The 21,797-nt window shown below is 46.7% G+C and overlaps 1 long non-coding RNA gene across 1 annotated transcript in view; it reads right to left on the reverse strand.

Moving 5' to 3' along the window:
• Positions 1-9,137: 9,137 nt before the first annotated feature.
• The window catches only part of LOC129672216 (uncharacterized), a 174,218-nt gene continuing 161,558 nt past the window's right edge, over positions 9,138-21,797 (reverse strand). The window contains exons 2-4 of the long non-coding RNA XR_008719474.1: positions 11,065-11,272; positions 10,801-10,929; positions 9,138-10,700 (exon numbers count right to left, since the gene is read on the reverse strand). This is a non-coding gene — a long non-coding RNA (uncharacterized LOC129672216). The remainder of the gene's footprint in view (positions 10,701-10,800; positions 10,930-11,064; positions 11,273-21,797) is intronic.

Below are 21,797 nucleotides of genomic sequence, written 5' to 3' on the forward strand. Positions count from 1 at the left end.
GAACTACAAATAAAACTAAAGACTTCACCACAGTCCTCCACACTGTGCCACATGACAGATGCCATTTCTCAAAATGGCCCTGCCTACAAGATGTGCAGGGCTAACGATAGAGCAGAGATGGAGAGAAGGTCCAACCAATCCCTGGCCCAATCTGAGACCCACCCCATGGGAGACAGCCAACCCCTGACCCTAACAACGACATTGTGCTATCCTTACAGACAGGAGCCTAGCATAGCAGTCTTCTGAAAGGCTCCACCCAGCAAAGGATAGAACCAGGTGCTGAGACGCAGAGCCAACGATTTGTTGGAATAAAGGGAGCCTTGTGGAAGAGTGTTGGAGGGTGGGGTGCATAGAAGGGCTCAAAGGGGACAGAAGCTCCACAAGAAGACCAACAGAGCCAACTAAGCGGGGCCCAGGCAGGCCTTCGGAGACTGAAGCACCAACCAAGGACCATGGATGGACTGGATCAGGGCCCCAAAATGTATATACCCAAGGGGAAACTTGGTCTTTATATGGGTACCCTAGTAAGGGACATGGGGGATGTTTCTGGCTTGGACTCTGTTGCACACTTTTTGATCACTTCCTCACAGTGGGGCTGACTGGCCTGGCCACCATGGAAGAGGATGTGCTCAGTCCTGATGGGACTAGTGGATTAGTGAGGGACTAATTTTCTGAGGCTCAGGGGAGGGGGAAGAAGGGAGGGAGGTTAGACCAGGAGGAGAGGAGAATGCGGGCTGCGATCGGGATGTAAAGTGAACAATTTAGTACGATTGCCTGACTTTCATCTGGTGACCTCTGTGTGAACCCAGCATTTCCTGAGTTAGAGCTCATGGGTAAGCCCACACATGCATGGATTCGCACCCGATAATGAGGGAGCTGGTCCTGTCGTGAGAGCGCTCACGAGTTCGCTCACACTCTGCCTCCGGGGGAAGCTGCTCTCTTGACAGCCGCTCAACAGAGGGGATTTCAGCAACAGGTGCTCAGGCTTCATATTCCTCCCCTGACGCTTTGCGGTTCAGTCTGTGATCCTTTAAAGCGCCATAGTCTACTCTTTGTGTGTGTGTGTGGGGGGGGGCTGTGCATGCACGTGTGTCCACCTGAGTGTGGAAGCCAGAGGGCAGCTTTGGGTATAGCTCCTCAGAAGCCATAAACCCTTTCGAGCCAGTCCCTCACTGAGATCCAGGACTCAGCAGTTAGGCTACCTGGTCAGCGAGCCTCAGGGATCTATCGCCTCCTCCCCAGAAGTGGGTTTATAAGCAAATACTAGCACACCGGATTTCTTTTTACATAGATTCTGGGAACGGAACTTGGGTCTTTGTACTTGCATGGCAAGCAGTTTTGCTAAGCGAGCGGTTTCCCCAGCCCTCCATTTGTCCCTCTAGTATTTTAAGATCATCTTTTTATGTGCACATGTGTGCAAGGAGATAAGACGATGGCATCAGATCCCTTGCGCCTAGTTACGGGTGGCCGTGAGCCTCCTGGCATGGGTGATTTTTCACCCCTGGACAGCAGGTGTTCTTTGATTGTTAGAGGTTTGCTTTGAGAACTTCCTTGAGAATGTCCTGTTGTGTGATTTTCACTGAAACCTGTTCCTCCCCCCAAATTGCCCATTCGTACTCCCTATAAGCTGTAACCTAAAGAACAATAAATGGAGACTTGATCAGAATTTTGTCTTATCTCCTTTCTTCAGGTCTCTTGTCCCATCCCATTCTCACCCCCTCTCTTAGGGTCTCATTCGACTGACCTGTGGGCCAGGTCAATATATAATGCAAATGACATTATTATTCATTTACTAATTCACATATTAAGGCCATGATGGCTAGAACATTTTGTTTTAACCTGAGAAACATGATTAACATTCATTAACAGAGCAGATATATTTTCTACATATCAAATCAGAAAACATAGCAGTCAGGAGAATGAATTAAATTAATGCTCAGAATTAAAGACTAATATCAAAACTTGCTTTATAGCCTGTGCATTCCAATATGACCTAAATCTTCAATGTCCCCTCATAGGGAATTGACTTAAGGCTTCCATCTGTCCCCAACTCTAGTGTCTTCCTAGTATTCATGGGTCATGCCCATCACAGACTTGCATGGTTTCCATGGTTTAGAATGAACCCCCTAGACTTCTGGGGGAGACATCTGGACTATGACTTGGAAAATATGAATGGCAGAATTAGGAATTTGGACATACCCCATTTCATAGTGGGAATGAGAGAAGATTCTGCGTCAGAAGAGTGCGTGACTGCCAGCATGATCTCTGAGGGGCGTTTCTGATGCAGTGTTTAAGGGGAGCGGGATGCAGGAAGGTTGGGAATGAGAAAATCTGAATTTGAAAGGCAGCACTGAGCCTAAGACAGAGTTTTCCTTGGTGGAAGATAAAGTGAAGATACCACTACTGGAGTGATGCCCCCGTGGCCAAGTTGTGTGAATGACACAAAGGAGGGGAGGGAGGCAGGTACCAAACCGGCTACTCAGCAAGGAGGAAAAGGAAGCAGGAAAAGAGGGATGGGAAGGGGCGCTCAGGCAACGAGCTGCTGGGAGGTGTCCAGGTGGAGGGGTCCTCCAACTGCACAGACATGAAGATTCAACGTGGGGGTGGGGAGGCTGGATAATCAATTTGTGCCTTCTAGAAATAATGACTTAGCTTGGGCCTCTGTAGAATGACTTCTCAAAGGAAAAAAAAAAAAAAAAAAGATCTCAGGGAACAAAGAAAGCGAGAAGAAACTAGAAGAACACCCACCTTAGAGGTCAAAGAGAAGAGCAAGGAAACAAAAGAATTTTGTCAGCTGGCTCCAGAACAAACAGAGCACACCTGCTCCTCGTGTCAGAAGTTCAGGTCCCTAACAATGGTATAACGGATGCAGCCATTTATCCTGCAGAGCGACTCTTCCTACTGGATGGTGATGTCTTATTAATGTCAGTCACAGCGTGCATTTATTACAGCTACTTATTATTCCTGTTGAGGTGACAATCTTCCTGGTACTTGCTCAAACACTTAAGAGACCAGATCTCCCCCTATAAGAGATGGCAGGTAAAGGGGGGTAGGATGGGGGGCGGCATGACATGTCCCAACTTAAAATGAAATCAAGACACAACATTCTCTTGTTTGTGGAAGTCATTTATCCTTCTCAGCACAGACTTTTTTTTAGAAGAAATTTCAATGGTATTTATTTGCAGTAAAAAAAGAAACTTTCTTAAATGCATGATGGAATTCTTAATTTTTTGAAATTGAAGTCTTCATACTTCCCTGCATACACCTTGGTGTGTGAGATTCGAGGCTGATGAGCATGGCACATTTTTAGAGTGGAGAAAGAGTAGACGGGGACGAATAGACAAGAGTCAAAATAATTCTGATTTTCTGTTTGAGTGTGATGAGTCGTGCTGGTAATCTCAGCACTCAGAAAGTTGAAGCAGGAGGACTGCCATGAGTTCAAGTCCAGCCCCAACTATTCAATAAGCCTCAAGAGCTTGTCTGCGTACGAATTGTTCCTCCAGTTATTTAGCCCTCACCTTCTTTTTGGATCCAAACTTATAAAAAATTAACTCAGCAGGAAGCTTTGAGGTCCTCACAGGAGACAGTCACCGCTGCCAGCCCCTGCCTTACCTAGAACTTGTTACACAGGTGATTTTTCCAGCCCTCCCCAAACTCCTTTATTGCCGTATTCTTCTCTCTGATCCCAAGCGCAGCTAACTGCATTCTGTGTTCCTCTGGCTCTTTACTCTTCTCCTGGTGAACTGTTCTTACACAGGACACGTTAACTCACCACCCAGAGTTAATGACCAAAAGCTTGGAAGTGGGGCCCAATATTCATTTCACACCTTTCCTAGTGACGCTGTTTTGAGACCCATCACCTTAAGCCCAGAGTAAAACTCACAAGAAATGCCCAACAGCACAGGAAGTAAGATCCCTGATCCTGAAGCTTATATTTCTGCCTAGGTGCAGCTGTCTCCACTGGGGTCTTAGAGTTAGTTGTCAATACAACTCCAACATGGCTTGTGATATTTATGTTACTAATGCAAGGGACAGTGGTATAGCAAAAACATTTTAACTTATCATCAGATAGAATGTATGTATTAATTAATCTTGGGGTGAGTGGGAGTGAGCATGCAGGTAGCATGGTGCTTGTGTGGCGGCTGGAGACCAACCTCAGGTGTTCTCACCACCCGCCTTGTTTGAAGTAGCGCCTCGTGTTGGCTGCTGCAGAGGCCAGGCTGGCTGGTCCCCGGCGTCTGGAGAGCCCCTGCCCGTCTCCAAAGAGCGGTGGGGTCCAGACACCCACCACTGCGTCTGGCTTTTCCTGGTTCCAGGGGTTCAAATTGAGGGTCCCCCGCTTTGTGCAGGGACATCCTGACCTCCTGAGCTGCCTCCTCAGCCCTAGACAAAGCTTGCACAGTGACGACCTCACGTCTATCAGAAAATGTGAACACATCCTGAGGATCTCAAATCAACACTTTCCTGCACTCTGTTACCATAGTCAAGAGACTTCGAAGACCCCACATTCACGTGGACAGGACCAATAAGCAAATCCTTGCGACTGTTGGGATTGCTTGGCACCAAGATCGCATGTAGCTAATAGTAGGGGGGAAGTGAATGAGTCTCCCCAAACAAAATACACCAAAAAGCATAATGATATTCATGTTTGTCCCTATACAAAGATTAATCATCAGCCACAGAACGATGTAATTCTCTTGTTTTCTTTTTTGTTTTTGTTTTCCAAATAGGACATTTTTGTACCCCACCAGAATTTGAGCAGACAGACAAGGATGGGGCATGACTTTCTCAGCCCAGGCCAGGCCCCAGGCTGGACTAGCTACGTCCATTAGTTTAATCTAAAATACAGTCGAAAATTAATGCAATACACATTTTCTCCATCTACTTCAATTATTTTGAGGAAAGGTAAGGTGGATGGCTAGCAATAGAAACACCCCATCCTCAGCCATGTGTGGTCCTGGCCTCTTCCAACACAGACATGGATTAAGAACATAAAACAAGAGCTGGGCTCTGTGCCTCGTTTACCTCGCCAACACTTTCCACAGCAAGTCCTTTGCTGGGGACTCCATCGAGAAAATACATTTCTTTGCTCACATCTTCTCACTTTACCAACCTGACATTTTCCCATGTTTATCTTTAAAAGCAACAGTGTTGGGTCAGTCTGACATGCGTTTTAGACCATCATAACTTGACTTGGAGAATTGGTTTGAGAACTGATAATGCTAATGGCACTAATAATAATAATAATAATAATAATAATAATAATAACAATAATAACAATAAAACCCTGTCTACAAAACGGCCACAGTAGAAAAAGCAAACCTCTTATGTAACAGCCTTGATCAATGTGTTAGCTACTCCACAGAATATTCAATAGCACCCCCCAACACATGAACACACACACACACACACACACACACAGTCCCACACAACAAAGGCTGACAGACAGATAGTGTCTAGTAATGGGATTTGACAAGAGCCAGGCACTTTGGCCAGTCTCAATCAATGCTAATTGACAAGGAAGGGATTCAAAGGCAAATAGAAGTCCTTGAGCTCCATGGGGTGGGGACAGGGTCTCTGGCCGGAGGCCTTCTCCTTTCCCCCTTAACCCCTTATATTTAATTACATGTTTCAGCCTCCCACTGTACTCTGACTTGCTCTCAGGTGGCTTTGGCCTGATCCCATGTGTTAGTTCGAGATTTCCTTTGGAAGGAAGATGACTGTGCAGACACCTGTCTCCGGAGATAGGAAGTCCTCCGCTGTCAACTGGGTCTCAAATGCAGATTTCTTCCAGTAGTTACTTGTGCGTTTGCCCGTGCCTGCCTGTATGTGTGTGTGTTTCTATACATGAAGGTGTATGTGTGTGCAAGTGGGGGGATACTTGCATGTGTGTCTTTGACGGATGGGTGGCATTTTCAGGAATACCTCACTGAAGATGGGGGTCTCTCAGGGGCTTGGATCCCATCAAGTTAGACTGGCTGGCCAGCAAATCCCAGCCTTCTCAGCAAAGAGTAGAAGTGCAACCCAGCATACCCGGGATCTTTACATAGGTTCTGGGAATCTGTCTCACGTCCTTGGGCTTTAAAGGCAGAGGCTTTATCAACTGACTTATGCTCCAGTTCCCAACAGAGCAGAACACCAAAATATCAACAGGACAGGGGGAGAAATTCTTCTGGAACAACACAGCTGTATTTTTCACTGATGCGCTGTTATTTCTAAGACCAACTAATGCTCAAATTCTGAATCATTTAAGGTGCCTCCCGAAAGCAGACCATAACTAAGATGGGAAATTATCTGTTACTGAAAGACTTACTGGCATGGTAATCCCAGGAAGCACTGTTTGAGAATTGTGCACAAGATGCAAGGAAGAAAAATCAGCCTATAAACCTGGATGTCCAAACAAGGTTCTGCCACGGCAACTGCAGTGTCCCTCACTGAGGACCTCAAATCTGTCTACAACATGCCCAACTCTTTAGTCACTGCTTGAGGGCTGATTAAAAGGTGGAGATGGGAATGAACGCCCTAGCACTCAGCACCCAGGAAGTCCTCATGTAAGGACAGGGCACCAGCTACATGATGTGGCTGCTGAACTCCTGAACTTCCTGTAGCCAAGGTTACCTGCTCAAGACAGAGCCCTTAAGCTTGTCCTCATGGATCCAGCTCATGAAGCCACACCCCTCCCTGATGACAGCTGAGGGTCACTGAGGTGTGGGGTGTCATTTCCTCAGTGGTGTAGCCACTGACATGCCAACCATGCTCCTGTAAGTAACCCTTCATTCATCTAAAGGCAATCAATCCCAATTAAACTCAGTGGGACACACATACAGAGAGAGAGAGAGAGAGAGAGAGAGAGAGAAAGAGAGAGAGAGGTGCACTTGGAAGTAGAGGGTCTTGTTGGGAAGCAAGTTCAACATAAGAGGTTGGCCTAGAGAGGGCGATAGGGGGTGAACAATTAATATTCAATATATATATGTATGAAACTGTCAAAGAAGGGATGAAAAATAAATAGCTGCCGGGCCTGCTGGGAACAGCCCTGGGCTTGCTTGTTCTATCCCTATTACACCTCTCGTGAATCAGATGGGCTTGGCTCTGTGACAAATCCATGCCTCAGTTTCTTGAACATGAAACAGGGGCACCAACTTCACGCTGCCATTGTAAAGGTTAACTGACCCAGCGCTCCTGAAACATGTGGCCTGGCGGGCAGCATAACAGCACACTTATTAGCTCAGTGGGTCCTCAACCTTCCTAATGCTGTGAGCCTTTAGTATGGTTCCTCATGTTGCGGTGACAGCCAACCACAAAATTATTTTCATTGCTACTTCATAACTAATTCTGCTAATGTTATGAATCATAACGTAAATATTTTTTCAGGATAGAGGTTTACCAAAGAGGTTGTTATACAAGGTTGAGAACCAATATAGTAGCTTATTGCCACAGTTGATAGCACCATTATGACAATTTCAAGGTATAAAGGGGAGCTGGAGAGACAGCCCAGCCAAGGCTCATAACCTAACACTTTAAGAGTTCAGTTCCCAGCGCCTAAGGCAAAGCCTGTCTCTCCAACTTCACTTTGACTGTTTTGATGTAAAAAGTAGGCGATGTCTTCACATCCTAGGACAGTTATCTGTGTTACTGTAGGCAACCAGGGAAAACACTCACTACACCACAGACCAGGTAATCTTAGATCTTGCCATCATCTTTTGGCTCTCCCAAAATCTCAGGCATGATAATGGAGAGTGTTGAGCATGCTCAACCTTTCTCCCTACAGATGTGCCTAGTAGCCATTCCTGGGATGACTTCTCCATGGCAAAAGAGACTTCCTGGTCAGTGTTCAGAACAGAGGTTCTCGGCCTCCCTAATGCCGTGACCCTTTAATACAGGTCCTCATGTTGTGGTAAGCCCAAACCATAAATTATTTTCTTTGCTACCTCATAACTGTAATTTTGCTGTTTTGAATCACAATGTTAAATCTCTGATATGTGGGATATCTAATATGCAAACCCAAAGGGGTTGTGACCAACAGGTTGAGAACCACTCGTTTAGAAGGAGGCACTAACCTACCATAATCATGGCATGGACTTGGGTTGCAAATGGGAAGAGTAGTGTCCCAAATTGCTATGTATATAGTAAGTCCCCAAATTTCTATGTATAGACATATAATATATATTTTGTATATGACATGTGTTTGTGTGTCCCTGTGTGCAAGTGCACACGAGCACCTGATTTGGGTACACACATGCCACAGTACACACATGGAGGGAGAAGTCAGTCTCCATCTTCTACTTTGTTTGATGCAGCGTCTCTTGTCCACCTCGTTTGAGACCCTGTGACGCAGGATCTCTGTTTAGCTCTGCACATGCCAGCCTAGCTGCCATGACCTTCCAGGGAGTCCCTGTGACCACCTCCTCTCTCACTGTAGGAGTGCCGAGCTTACAGGGGCACTAGCCCATCTGTAAACGGCTTTTGGTGATTCAGACTCGGCTCTTACGCTTGTGCGGCAAGTTGTCTGCACACCCATTCTAAGTCCCTTTTTATGGAGAGAGTGTCATCTCCACAAGAGATAGAAGACACTGGGCCCATTGTATGGGGAGAAACTAAGGTCTCTGACTATGTGACCGATGCGGGAGCAGCAGTGTCTCATCTCCTGACTTATGTTGCAGGAATCTTCACTTCTCTTCTTAGTAACCTAAGCAAACAGGCCGATGCGGCTGCTTGGGGTCCTCCAGGCGTGCTGACTCAGTGTTCCCCATGAACAATGAACTAACCACTATTTATGGGTGTGGCCATCTGCATGGAGTTCAATAGATGGACGAGGCCGGCTGCCAGTGAGCCCTCGGGCTCCATCTGTCTGCCTCCCCGAGGCTGGGCTCACAAGCTCAGGCCACCATGTCCATTTGGAGATTTGGGTTTACTGTTGTTGTTTCTTGTGAGTTCCGAGGAGGAGAGTTAGGTCCTCACGTGTGAAGGGCAAACACCTTACTGAGTGAGCCATCTACCCCCTTAAGCCACTCCTGAAAGAGTGATGGAAAACTGAGAGCCCTGGCAGGTGAAACCTCTTGTAGGTCTCTACTGGACTTTCTGACAAAACTGCTGAAGACACACTTGGGCAGGAAACTGACAGAGACTTCATTGCTGAGTCAGCGAAGATACTTTATTGCAAGGCAGACAAAGTTACAGGACAGACACAGAAAGGTCCCCGCTGGCAAACCCCACTGTGGAAACATGCCTTTGCTTCACCTCTTCCCAGGTAGGCACCTCCACAGAGGCCTGAACGATGCAGCTGGTAAGGTCACTGATCGCCTGTTCCTATTTGACCTTAGAAAATGGAATTGCAAAACCACCCAAAATTGCCCAAAAGATTCAAAGTATCCGAAAGTCACTTTTGATATTTAAAACATTGTCTACTGTTCTATCTGCAGGATCAGAGGAGCCCTAAATCTCAAACTGTGAGGTGCGTGTTCCTTTGTAGTCCATCATTCACATCAAACGACTCACAGGAGCCCCAGGTGTGACACATGCCTGACTGTGTTTTAACTGCAGCAGGTGCCACAGTTGAAGAAGTCTTTGGTAGCTAAGCAACGTGGCTCCTACATGCCAGCACCTGAATCCAAACTTGAGGAAACAGATAGGACATGCATCTCTAACCTAAACACAAGGACTGTGCTAGTCCAACAACATAACCTCATTCACTACTTAGCTTGGGAGGAAACCTCTAAGGACAGATTCTGTTGCCATAGCAGAAAGGCCCATTAAAAGAAAACTATTTTCCTCATATCCAGAGAATGGCCTGGGAGGATACCCAACATTCCAGTTGGGCAGGTCGATCACCTGGTGGAGGGACCATCCCCGGATAAGGCCAGGCCACCTTAAGGCTTCTAAAGACATAAGAGGAATAATTGCCCCTCTAATGGGATAATGGGCTTTCCCTCTCCAGAATCCCCACGCTTGTGCAGCCCCACACAAGGCTGTACTGTAGCCATGACACTCTGAGATGCCCACCTTTCTGAAGGACCCAGAGAGGCACAGTTCTCCTTTCCCTTCCATCTCTTTCCTAAGCAGCTTTCTGGAAGAAGTGCTCTGGCCTTCACTCTTTCTTCTGAGCTGCCCTGACCATCATGTGGCTGCTTTCTGCCATATGGCTGACCTTCATGTTGGCTTAACTTAAGCTGTGAGGCTCCGTTCCCCTCTCCATCTTCTTCCTCTGGGCAGCTGCTGTGATTTACAGTTTCCCTTCTCCTGCTTTTTTTTTTTAAGGCTAATAATAAATGTCCTTGAACTTCTTTTGAGTCAGTTGCCATATTATTTTTATTAACAGGACTTAAGAACTCCAAGAGTAGACCTTGGATTCATCAGGTAATGTGTGGCAACTGGCAAGACCCTCCTAAATTCCCAGTAACGTGTTCATAAACAAGCCTAGTTTGGGAACAAAATTATACCTAGTAGAGCAATTCCTGGTTACAATTCCCTGAGCCAAGAAAAAAATACAGCTAGAAAGAGATGAGCTGGGGAGAGAGGGAGGAGAAAGAGAGAGAGAGAGAGAGACAGAGAGCAGTCTGACTCAGAACTGGGGTCCCAGGACTTCAGCCCACTCTAAGCACTTGATTCCATCCTGCGTGTGAGGACACCTTCATCACTGTGTCTCAGCAGCTTCCAGGAGACCTGAGAAGGTGGTCCATTGGCTTCCTTGCCAAGCAGTGGGCCTACGGGAGGACACACAGGGAAATGTCCGTCAGGAACAGGTGCAAACTATATGACAACTGGGGAGTCAGGGGGCAGAGGGCAGAGCAGATGGGTCCTCACCTCCTCCCGGCTCACTTCCTGCCTCCTCTTCAGAAGGGGGTTTGTGCTCTGGAACTGCCAGTGGTTTGGAATTTGGTGGCTTCTGCTGTGATCACGTTGGAGTCCGTCACCATGCAGGCCACACGCTCTCTGTTGATGAGAACATAGAACAGATGCTTGGGCATCAGCGGCCTATGGAATATGTTCTGTGTGGAATCATACACAACAGACACACACAGAGGAGGGATGGGAAGACAAGAGAAGAAAACTCAGTGGATACACTACCTGCCGCCTTTCCCTGGGATCCCAGGCAGTTGTGTCCTGGACTGGAGACTCGAGGTGATTTCTAGGGCCTCCCAGACGTCTCCAAGGTCTGAAGGGCCAGGAGACATCATTCCACTGCCACGTGGGCACCTGAACTCAGAACTCAGCTCCTTGACAACCTCGGCCAGCCTGGCCCCAACTCTCCTGAGTGGGTTCTGTCACTGAAATACTACACAATAGAGCAAAAGGCAATTGGAAATTAGCACAAGGTTCTCCATGGGCCCCTTGCCCTGGGGTAGCCACCAGGGAAAGGCTGGGCAGCTGGGGTGAAGGTGATCAACCTCAGGGGCAGACTTCTCGCTGGCAGACTCCATCCTAAAGTCACCTCATTATTCAGCTTCCCACCAAGCCCCCAAAGCCCTAAGCAGATCCCTTCCAGCCCAGGGCCCACTCCTTGATTCAGTCTGCTGCTGTTGGTTGGTTCTAGGGATCCTATGGAACAGGGAAGCAGTGTCTATCGCAGCTGGGCCTCTCACTTGGGGCAGAGGAATACCAAATTGGAGTGTGAGAGACACAGAGGCACATGGCTCTACCCATAACCTTCTTCCCCCTGAAACAAGTCATGGAAAGCCCAGCACTACCCTTTCACCCTTCACAGAATCCATGTCCCCATAACGTGGTAGTGGGCACAAGCTGAATCACCTCGGTTCAGATATTGAAACACGACCCAGAAGCACAGAGTTCGAGGCATCCAGAGAAACTCATCCACATGAACGCAGCTGCCAGTAGCACACCAAATGTGCAGGCTACTGAAGAACCTTCTGTGATGACAGAAATACCCTTGGCTATGTGATAGAATGCGCACTGGTCCCCACAGCCACGCACACCCTAAATGAAGCACAGCCCCAGCTAAGGAATAGGTTTTGAACTTCTATTTGAGCTAAAGAAATCATGTGGCTCTTGTGGCTATCATGTTTCAGGCTTATTCTGTCACCCTCTGGCCAGTTTTACTGTTGAAAATGACAAGCTTCTCGCTGGACAGGAAGTCATGGCTGAAGACAGAGGCAAAGGAGAAGGTGGGGCTCAGAATCTAGCACATGAGCAGAGGCTTTGGCACAAGGTGGCAAACCGGCCGCGCCTCAGCATACTTCTCAGGTCACCGTGGGTATCATGTCTACAGCAGATCGGACTGGGTGCTTCTCTCACACCCTGTCCAACGAAGCTGTACCACACGACGATGCAACATATGTGAACTCCTTGCTCTATGTGTCATAAGCAAGCAGGAGAAAGAGAAAAGAATATATATAAATGGGGTCAGAAACCTTTCACCCTGCCTCTCACTTGAAATGTGTGTCATGGAGTGGGCCATATGAGCAAAGGTATCAGATCTTTACATTTTAATCCTAAGGGCCTATCACAGCTTTAGTGTGTTTTTTTAAATGTTTATCTGAACGTGTGTGCATATGTTCATGTGCACAGGTACGTATGTGGGCAGGTGTGGGTGTGCACAACCAACCTCTGGTATAGCCACGGCTATTGGCAAAGACTGGCACACACAAGTCCTTGCAGTAGAGGACACAGGCCTTCTGTGGACATCCACGGACAACCGCATGGTATCCAGTGATAAAGAGCCTTTGGCAGTCCAGTTTCCCATCTGCCAGCTCTCTAGAGATGCTGTATCTGACACAATGGGAGAGAAGATCATACCTCATCCCTGTTGGAGGCACAGAGCACCCGCTCCCCAACTCTGTTGCCATCAGTCTCCTCTGGGTGCACTGGCCCCTGTCTGCCTCTTCCATCTACTTGGCTTGAAGGGAGGATGTGTGCTGTTGACCCGTGCCCTCCCTGATGACTCAAATGACTCCTGCCACTGGGCTTCACACCCACTGTGGAGTACCACCTGCACCTGTGTTATGAATCCATTTTGTACAATTTGAATTTTCCTCCAAGATGGAGAAGCATGCTTATAAAATTCAGAAAAAGGAACTTCCAAGGCTCAGGAAGTCCATAAAGTTACAAGGTTCACAAAACCTCTTTCCCAGGTTTTAAAAGCAAAGCAGTAAAAGGCTGTTGGGGACAGGGACCTCTGCCACAGGGATGCCTACAAGATGAGCAAGATGCTCCAGAGACACAGCTGCTGCCCAGGCTGGGATGGGCGCTTCAGCAGTATGGCTAGCCCCGGGTTGTCCATGCTCTTATAAACGACTCTTCAGCCATGTTCCTGTGAGTGACCTCATGGAATGCACTGCTGCAAGACTTGGGCAGAATCATCTGCTCTGTTGCTGGTGACCAGGCGCTTGTCATTCCCTCTCCAGGAAAAAGCCACACAACCTGACACATGCAGTAGCTAACTGGGCACCCAAACTTAAGGAAGCCAGCACAGCCTGCATCTTCACAGCCCACTCTGCCCCAGCCTTCAGTGGCCTCAGATGACACAGGCCTCATCTGCTCTGTACTGCTTCAGGAGTTTCCCTCTGAAGAATTATACAGGGAAGCCAACTGTTTCTGTCAGCTGCCGTAGCTGTGGGCCTCCACAGACAGTTGTTTCCTCAGAACTCAAATCTTCTACAGGCTTCAAAGCAGCATTTTCATCAATACATAAAGGTGCTGCGGAGGCCTTTGGCCTCCACCCAGATTCCCTGGGTCCTCTCAACGTACACCTATCTCTAAATGCTAAGGAAAACACCTTTTTGTAAGAGAGTTTTCTCCAGAGACTATCTTCTCTGGGCATGGCAGGCAGGAATATGCAAGTCCTTGATGAAGATAGGAGAGGAATTCTAATGCATAATGTTAAGGCAAATGCTCTTAAATGTTTCCCAGAACTGTCCCATGGGCTTGAAGTTGAGCTATTCATAGTGGTTCTTTCTCTCTCTTCCTCTGTGTGTGTCTGTGTGTGTGTGAGTACACATTTTGCCTATGTGCATGTAGCAGGTACTCATGTGTGTCCATGAAGAGACCAGAGGTAAATGTCAGCTGTCTTGCAATCACTCTTCATCTTATTTTTTGAGGCCAGATCTCTCTCTGAACCATCTGGATGGGTGGAACTGCCTCCTCAGTGCTGAGATTACAGTTGATACACCTATGTTTTTATATGTTCTGGGGATTGAATTTAGGTTTTTATGCTTGCACAGCAAGCTCCTTACTGCCTGCACCGTCTCCTCGGCCTTACCACCTTTCCTATCCTCCTTCTGGAGATTCTTAAGCTCCTTAAACATAGAACTTGCTTTCAAATCCTTGTCCCAAGTAACCTCTAGGGGAAGAAAACTGTTACAGTGGAAAGCTGTGTTTGTTTAACTGTAATCTCATCCATCGTTTCCAAATGCTTTATGTAGATAGATATGTATATATAAATAGACATTTCCAAATCATGTTAATTGGATTTATAAATATTACCTAAGTCCATCTGACCTTAGGGATTTAATGTGTTTTTCACATTTTTAATGTACTGGCTCTGTCGCTTCTGTAAGTTCCTGGGATGTCCCAAGGCCAGGAGTGTGTTACCTCTTTCTTCTAGAACTTTCCATGGTGTCTAGTGTGCCATGTGGCAGATGGGATATTTATTCAATTATGACCAATGGACAAGAGGCCACAGAGGTTAGGCTGATGGCCTCAGGCTATTGTAGATGGCACAGCTCTGAAGAGAAAGAGAAAAACACAGCTGTTTTTCAGTACTGTAAAGCATAAAATGTTCTGGAAGCCCAGAACCAAACCAGGGGCAGTGCCACGCTAGGATATAAGAAAGAGTCTCATTGGCAAAAGAGACAACTTCCTGAACAGACCACCAACAGCACAGGCTCTAAGAGCAACAATCAATAAATGCGACCTGATGAAACTGAGAAGCTTCTGTAAAGCAAAGGACACTGTCGTCAGAAAAAAATGACAGCCTACAGATTGGGAAAGGATATTCACCAACCCTACATCTGACAGAGGGCTAATATCCAGAATATATGAAGAACTCAAGAAGTTAAACACCAATAAACCAAGTAATTAAAAATGGGGTACAGAGCTAAACAGAGAATTCTCAATAGAGGAATGTCGAATGGCAGAGAAACCCGATGTTTTCATTCACACAGTTCACTCAAGAACTGCAAATCAACTCACACACACACCATAACACGTGCAGCAATCTCATACAGTTTTAGGTACGTTTATGACTGTGTGTTGGTCTGCACGCCTAGCTCTCCTCAGACACATGTGCAAAGGCAGTGGGTTGAACAAAGAACACACTCAGTTCCTGGTTTTGGTCACTGGAATATAAATTCCAAGTCAATTCACTCTCACCGTGCCCAGCTGAGGGCCAGAGTCTCCGTCAAAGGAGCTGATGTGCTCCAGGAGCAAAGACACATTACAATATTCCCATAGCAGTTCTGGCACCCTTGACAAGAGCTCCCAAGCAAGGCGGCCCCAGGGAGTCTCCTTAGATGGGGGACCTCTCCCAGTTATCTCCTACTTCCTTCTCTCCCACTGTGGCTTCCAACCCACTGTGGAAGGCGAGGGAAGCAAGCCCCGAGTGATGTCTCCTCAGACTATAAGCCCAGAATGTCTTCCATCTCCGTCCCCCTCATTTTCCTTCTTCGCTCCTTTGTCTTTTCAGAGACAAAGTCTCCTTAAATGGTCCAGACTGATTTTCCCACTTTTACCTCCCAAGTGTCTGAGACGGCACCCGTGCCACAGCATGGAAGGCTGTTAAGAGATCCCACCCTATCTCTTTAAACAGTCCTGGATCTCAATCCTTTCATCCATAAAAGGGAATGGCTTGATGCCTTGAGACCAGGCAGACATGGCACTCATCACCGGGGCTGTCGGTCACACGTCTCCTTTGCTGAAACCCAGGGAAAGTAAAGGTTGAATAACAAAACTGGCTCCAGTGAAATCCTCATACTGAGTTCCTACCAGTAAATTTCCAATCTTTCAGTCGTTCCAAAGCTGTGACCCAGAGGAACCAAGTTTCCAGGCAGAAAATGAGTGTAAACAGAGCTCACATCTGCCTGTGTGTGGCCTCCTCAGACACAAACAGATTACTCAACCAGGGCAAACACAAGAGGTGCCAGTGTCAACCTCAAGTGGTGACAGGGCCAATTAGGACTTGGCTTGCCTTCTAGAATCTGAAATGTCACTTGCGCTAGGGAACTGCTCTGTCTGTAAAAGCCTCAGAGAAAGAAGACACATTTTTGTGCCTTCATTCCCATAGATGTCCAGAGCAGGAAGCTGAGCGGGCAGCCTGCTTGCTTTGCTACACTGAAAACCTGCAGATTCCAAGCAGTGGAGAGGTAGAAACTCTTCATTTAGCTCAGATTGTCAGGACAAAAGTGTCTGGGAAGAAAACCAGACAAATGAAGAAGGTGAAGTGGATGCCATATAAGACTCCAGCAACTGTTCTGGTGGCCATTTGCTCTAAGGAGTGACCAAGGAGCGGCCAGGCTCTACTCTTCAATAGAAGCTAAAACCCAAGATGCTTAAAACTTTGGCAGCTGGTGGGCTGGGTTGATGGCTCAGTCAGTAAGTGCTTGTTGTGCAGGTGTGAGAGCCTGACCCGCAGATCTGGTCCCCAGAACCCGCATAGAGAGGGACACACATTTGCAATCCCAAAGTTGGGAAGGCAGAGCCAGGCAGATCCCTGTGGCTCACTGGCTGGTTGGCCTAGCTTACCTGGCCAGTTCCAGGCCAGTGAGAGAGCCTATCTCAAAATAAGGTGGACTGTGCCTAAGCAGCAATACCCAGGGTGTTCCCTGGCCTCGCAAAAGCATGCCCTCAGACCTGTGCACCGGTGTACGTGTGCACGGACATACAGACACACATGTACACATGCATGTAGACATTCATACACACACTCACACATGCATATGCACACATGTACAGACACAGACACACACAAGCATACACACATGCATCCACGCACACCTACAGTCACACAAACATGCATATAAACACACACATGCACTCACACATGCTGACAGCTGCAAAGTTTAAAGTGAACAGCAAGAAAACCAATGCTTGAGCTCTTCTGTGGGTCAAATTCTACAGGAGAACTGAGGTTCCCTGGTTTCCAGGGAAGCTGAGTATCAGAAAAGCACCGAGTCGGTTTGCTCCAGACTGGAATGTAGACCTGGGGCTGTCACTAGGATGGCAAGGAAGTGAGCTAAGCGACACGCAGGCCATTCAATCACCGTCTGCTGTGTCACTCCACAGCTCAGCTCCTCGTTCCGTCCCCTCTCTCGGCTGAAACATTTTGCTAGTGATCTCACCTCAGTGGAAGTGATGTTTGACTCAGATGGAGGCATGCAAGGAAAGTGCTGAGCGAGCGCTCGTAAATATGTCCTTGTTGTTGTGAAGCTTGCGTGTAACCAGGAAACAAAAAATTTAAAGCATAAATTCTCCTGACATTAACATGCAGACGCAGATAAACAGTCTCTTTACAGCTCAACCGGGAAGCTCGGTAGAGACAGGCTCTCTCACTTCCCGCCAGACTTCCCATGAAATTCCAGTTGTTATTAAGCGCCCAGCTCATCAAGCGTTGTCCCTCCGTATTGGACTCATCAATATATTCCAAATTAACCAACAGGCTGCTGTCACTTTTGTTGTTCGTGACTGATGGGGCTGAGGTGGCTCTGCTTTAGTTTATTGATAAAGAGAAGAAAGAGAAACAGTAACCATTTTTCTATATTATATAAAAATTAAATAATAGCTTATATTCCAGACAACCGAGGGGTTTAATTTTCTTCTTTGAAACCTAATGTATGAAATAAGTTGCATTAATGAAATCTTTATTTAGGTGAATGTACTTGTGCCTGAGTGTGTATATCTAGACCATATGTGCTCAGGTGCTCATGGATGGTAGAAGAGGAATTGGATCCTTGTGAATTGGAGTTACAGACAGTGGTGAGCCTCCCTGTGGGGCCTGGGATCCTAACCCAGGACTCTGCTGGGACAGCAGGTGCTCTTAGCCACTGAGTCATCTCTCCAGTGCATGTCTTGCATTTTTTATACACTGCATGAAGTTTTTCTTCCCTACGATAGTTCTGGGATTGATGCGCCTCATGGCCACAAGTAATACGCTTGAAGTGTGTGAAGAAAGAATGACAACTCGCTGAAGAAGATCGAGTTACCCTGAAGTCACTGTTGGGAGAAGCGGTGTTTATGTCTGTCAGCACTGCCAGGGCTCACACTCAGAACTCCAACATCACTTTGGAGGAAAGCAACCTACAATGTTTGCATCCATGGTAAGCAATAATATTCCAAACATCAGCATGGCTGAAGGTTTCTGAGACATGGAATTCTTTCTAAACTCTCCCATCCACACCCAGGCCTTCAGTACTGCATTGTGTTTCCTCTAGGCACCTAATTGTTGCTGTAGCCTCCCTTTCTTGCTCTCCGGGACCCTTCTAGACTTTCCAAGGCCCACACTGCGGTAAGCGGTAAGCCTCTCAAAGGGTGGTTAAACATGCAGTGTGGCCACTTCACGGTGCCCAGAACCAGCCATGGGAAGTCTTGCTTCCTTCCTCAGTCAGTGTCCTCATTCTCTTTTTTTCTCAAACTTTTTTTGTTATTTTATTTTATGTGTATGAGTGCTCTATCTGCAAGTATGCCTGTATCCCAGAAGAGGGCATTAGAGTCCACTATGGTTATGAGCCACCATGTGGTTGCTGGGACCTCTGGGAGAAGCACACTCTGTTCTTAACTGCTGAGCCATCTCTCTGGCCCCCGTGTTCCATTTAGTTAAAGACTTAATGTTAACTTGAAATCAGCCACTGACCTAACTTGGGCTCATTTGAGTATTCAATGAATATGTATGAAAATTTGCAGTGACCATTTTTACCTCCCCACTTAGGTAGCTGCTTGCTATAACTTAAAAATAGCAGAAGTTAAAAAGGAAGAAAATGAAGGAAGGAAGAAGGAAGGAAAGAAGTAATTAAAGTCTTCCGAGCTTGTTTTAAATCACCTCTATTTAATTACCTTCGATTGATTTATGAGACAAGGTCAGTTTGTCTTTGCTAACATGTACTGTCTTGCCATGTTTATTTTACCAATGCTAGATAGGCATGCCTCACCTTGTTTATTTTACTGGCACTAGAAATGTGTCCCTTCACCTCTTCAAGAGAGGAAGCTGGTACTCTAGGAGTCTAAGAACATCTGGCAGGATTCCAATAGTTACACATCCCAGTAGTTACTTGCAAAATTAAGTTATAGACCAAATCTATGCCTGCTCCTTACTTAAAAACTGTACGGCATCCCCCAGTTCTCCTTGGTGCTTCAGGGACAGAAGAGGAGATGGATTCATTACTCTGCCTGAAAAAATCGAAAAGGCCTCAGTTGGATTTTCTTGCCTTTTTAGCTTGTTCCAGGACAGGGACATGAGGTGGAAATCACATCCCTGCGTGCTGGCAGACCCAAGAAGGATCCTATTGAATATGCTAAAGTGGAAGCCAGTTAGAGTGGGAGTTATGTGTTTCCATCAAAGGTAACAGAAACAGAGTAATGTGTCAAGCCACAGCTCCTGTCTATCTGTCCAGGGAGAGCATGTGATTGGAACCGTCATTTGTCTAAACCCAGGAGACCTCTCAGAGCATTGCTGTTCACATTTCATTGGAATATGTCTGCATTTGCTGGTGAACCACATGGCTCCATGAATGGTTCCCTAGTCCCCGTAAATTCAAGTTCTGCCCCAAGCACACAGACTCCAGGGTACCAAGACTACCTTGAAGACTTGTAAGCTTCTGACCAGACTGTAAGAGTTAGTTACAATGTTTAAGTTGTTTTATAGACATGGCTTGTGAAATGAGGATATTTATTTTCTACTAAATACTATGTTTACAATTGAATATTCAGAGGCAAGCCCCTGGGGAGTGGTCACTTAACCATGGTCCCATGAACTAACTTATTTTTAAAATTTATTTATTTGAGACAGGGCTTCTCTATATAGCCTTGGCTGTTTTTTGCAGACCAGGCTGGCCTGGGACTCACAGTTATCTACCTGCCTCTGCCTCCCTGAGTTCTGGGATTATGAAATCTTATTTCGGATGATTGTTTTTCTTAAACTTGAACTGTTTGTTAAAACACTTTAGCTTTGGTATTTCTTTACTGTGGTGTATGTGCGTACTTATGGGTAATATATTGCATTATGGGTGTGCCACTAGACTCTCTGTGGAAGCATTGAGACTGAGAAGGAAGGGGGCTGCTCTATCACCCTACCTTAGCTCCTTAAGACTTGGTCTCTCACTCACCCTTGAGTGAGGATCGAGGCTGGCCACCAGCATGTCAGAGCCTTCCTCCTGCCTTTGTGGCCCACAGTGCTGGGGATTACAGGAGCATGTGGGCGGGCCCGGAACTCACAGGTGCTCAGGATTTAAACTCAGTTCCTCAAGATTGTGCAGCAAGTGATCTTGTGCCCTGAGCCACCTCCCCAGCCTCCTTTCTCCCGTCAACTCAAATGACACAGATAACAACCACCGCCCAAAATTCAAATGCTGCAGAAATAAGTAGATGTCCTATTCGAGATACTTGCTGTGTCATCCATCATTCCACAGTCTACACTGTCATCAGTACAGACAAGGCTACCTAGGCTAGCCAATGTTGCTAGCATGCACACAGACCTATGTATGTTTCTGTTTTTGTTCCCCCAAAATCTATGCATAATTGGGACTGCAGGAAATCAGGGCGGCCATTCTTACTGCTCTGTAGCTATTTTCTCTAAACTGAAATACTTCCTCCAGGAGGGATCATGAATCCTCAGGAAATTAAAACTCACAGGTCCCTAGAAGCTCCTAAAACTTCACAAAACCCCTCCCCAAGATTCTCTAAACTATTGCTGGGGCAGAGACTGACCAGCTGCTCAGCCTGTCAGTTGTACACAGCACTCTACACAGGCACTGTGGGTGAGCTGTCGCCCAGGCTGGGCTGGGTATCCCTGTGCCTCTCAGTTATTGATGCTATGATGAGTAGCCCCAGCTGGTTCACTACGTTGGACAGCGTGGAATTGTTTCTCCAGTCTGTTATTGGTTCCCAACCTGGGGTGAGTGGATGTGTGTTCGTGTGTCCCCAGGAAAGACAACATGGTTCTAATATGAAAGCTTTTACTTTGTCTCCTCTGTCTGCATGACTATTTAACACAGAATGCTTGCTGTACCTTTCCAGTTTCCTGATTCCTCATTTCTTCCTGGATTTTGCCAAAACTGAGGAGAACGAACAGAGCAACAGGCAGCCTGGGGACACGGCTGATTTTGTGGGCCCTCTGATGGTTTTTGTCCATCATGGAATGTGTGTAGCTCTGCAACAATACTGTGGAATCATTCGATATTTCTGTAAGGTTTAGTCTATGACCCTACACAGCTGCCGCTCTGCTCAGATCACTCACACACAGCTTTCACACACTACTTAAAAGTCCCAAGGACTACATCAGCCTCAGCCTGTTTCCCTATCTTCCTTTAGAAAGATGCAAATATTTTTGCACTCACATCACAGACACACAATTTTTAAGTGGCTAGTAAACTACACTGTATTAGATATTTGACAAGTGTATTGTCCTAGTCGCTTGTAATCCTGACTGAGATAGACGTGAGAGTCTGCCCTACAGCTCTTAATCAGTAAGCAGAGAAAAGACAGAGACGTGTCTGTCCCCTGCGCAGCAGTCCAAGGGCCTATGAAGTGACAGACACGGTCAGAGCACCAGGAAGAGAGCCCAGTGTCCCATGACAGGAGTCTCAGGGTGATGGCAAGAAACAATGACTTTGCTTATCAGATCAAAATAGATACATGAA

The sequence above is a fragment of the Psammomys obesus genome, unplaced genomic scaffold (genome assembly GCF_907164565.1).
Source record: "Psammomys obesus unplaced genomic scaffold, mPsaObe1.curated_primary_1811, whole genome shotgun sequence".
In the NCBI taxonomy this organism is placed as follows: Eukaryota; Metazoa; Chordata; class Mammalia; order Rodentia; family Muridae; genus Psammomys; species Psammomys obesus.